Source organism: Peromyscus maniculatus, chromosome 6 (assembly GCF_049852395.1).
Source record: "Peromyscus maniculatus bairdii isolate BWxNUB_F1_BW_parent chromosome 6, HU_Pman_BW_mat_3.1, whole genome shotgun sequence".
NCBI lineage: Eukaryota > Metazoa > Chordata > Mammalia > Rodentia > Cricetidae > Peromyscus > Peromyscus maniculatus.
In genome coordinates, this window is record NC_134857.1 from 104,108,616 (window position 1) to 104,110,516 (window position 1,901).

The 1,901-nt window shown below is 37.3% G+C and overlaps 1 pseudogene; it reads right to left on the minus strand.

Annotated features, from left to right (window-relative positions):
• Positions 1-347: 347 nt before the first annotated feature.
• On the minus strand, positions 348-596 carry LOC102924310 (zinc finger protein 120 pseudogene; annotated as a pseudogene).
• Between the last annotated feature and the right edge of the window lie 1,305 nt (positions 597-1,901).

Consider the following 1,901-nt stretch of genomic DNA (forward strand, 5'->3'; position numbering starts at 1 on the left):
CTCAATACCAACCATAGAAAACCTGGAGGTCTGTATAGACAGGCAGTGATGAGTAGATCATGTGGTTGGGTTTACAACCAATGAGAAGGCAGAACAGAAAGTCAATGAAAAGACAGATACACACCAAGTTGGCCTCTTTCTGAGAGGAAGCATGATAGTGGGAGCAAAGGGTAAGAAAGGTTTTTTTTTTTTGATATGGAAAGTAATTTTTTAATGCAAACTAATACAAATATCCCACAGAAGATTTTTATTTTGTTTTTCAAGAGAGGGTTTCTCTGTGTAACTGTTCTGGCTGTCCTGGAACTCACTTTGTAGACCAGGCTGGCTTTGAATTCCACAGAAGAATTTTAATGTGCCCTTCTACGTCTTCTAGAACTTTGATAATGCTCTTCAATATTATGATCTTCCCATTTGTAGCCTATAGCAGTGAGGTTCCTATAGGTCTCCAGCATCACATCTTTGTAGAGACTCTTCTGGGAAGGATCCAGCAAAGCCCACTCTTTCCAAGTGAAGTCAACATGCACATCATCATGGGTCACTACATTCTTTGCCCACTGCTTCTCCACATCTGTGGAGAGCAACGTCTTGCTAACCATGGTGCAGCTACCCAGATGACCCTCGCTCTCCCCACAAGGGAGCCCAAGCCTGGAGAGGTGGCTCAGAGGTTAAGAGCACTGGCTGTTCTTCCAGAGGTCCTGAGTTCAATGCCCATCAACCACATGGTGGCTCACAACCATCTATAATGAGATCTGGTGCCCTCTTCTGGCATATAGACAGAACACCGTATGTGTAATAAATAAATACATCTTTTAAAAAAAGGTTTTTTAATATCAGCTCTTAACTACTGCTCTGACATCTTGGGCTTTTAACTCTGCATTTGGTTCTGTGTTTCTTATTTAATAAGACTGTTACATCCACAGCTAAGAGAATATTCATGAACCACATCATATTCAAATGCGCTGGAGAGAGAGTCTCACAATAATTAATGGTAATAATGGGAAAATATAACCTCAGAATCACTGAAGGGGACTAAAAAAGACAGGGTTTTGCATACAGAGGCATTCATCACACACGAGATGTGCATGAGAGTACATGTTTTGTAGGATGTGTGGATATTAGATAAAATGTGCATGAGGTTTGTGGAAATAGAACAGTTAATACGTACTCAAATTATTTTATTAACTATACTTTGCAGCACAAGACCACACTTATCAGCTATTTTATATTATAGGAAAAATTAGCAAATAAAATATGTTACATCAGTATTCTGCATTACTAATAAGTTGCTATTGTTTTAGACAAACAGTATTCAAGGCTACTTACACTAGATGACATAAATTATGGTATTTTTCCTGTAATTTTAGAGACTCTTTTGTGTTGTTGAGTACAGCATGCTCTGTAAATCAATAGATGACCATCTGCTGGAGCAATCAATTTTGTGCCTGAAATAACCAACTATATAATGTTAAAGAATAAACAGAGCCTGGGAGTCATTAAAACAGGATAGTATTCAGAAAATACTGCAACACGGGCAAGAAAACTATATAAAACTAGATTTAGTTTGTAATAAAACAAAACACATATGAAATTGAATGTGTGGTGGGGACCAGATGATAAATGGCTAAAAGGAGCATAAGGTAAGGGGTTTTGATAAATAACCTAAAATGATTCTCAGAAATGAAAGTTGCAATCCTCAAGAATGTCCTGAAAACATCAATGTATGGATTAAGAGATTTCAGTAGCTATAAAAGAAAGCAACAGAAATAGAGCCACACCAAGCCAAAATGTTTCTAGGAAGACAAAAAATTTAAAAAAAAAATAAAATATAGAAAGAGACAGAAGCCAGACAGACAACTCTGTGTGGAAATAACACCACTCATTCTTCCATATGACTTCTCAGA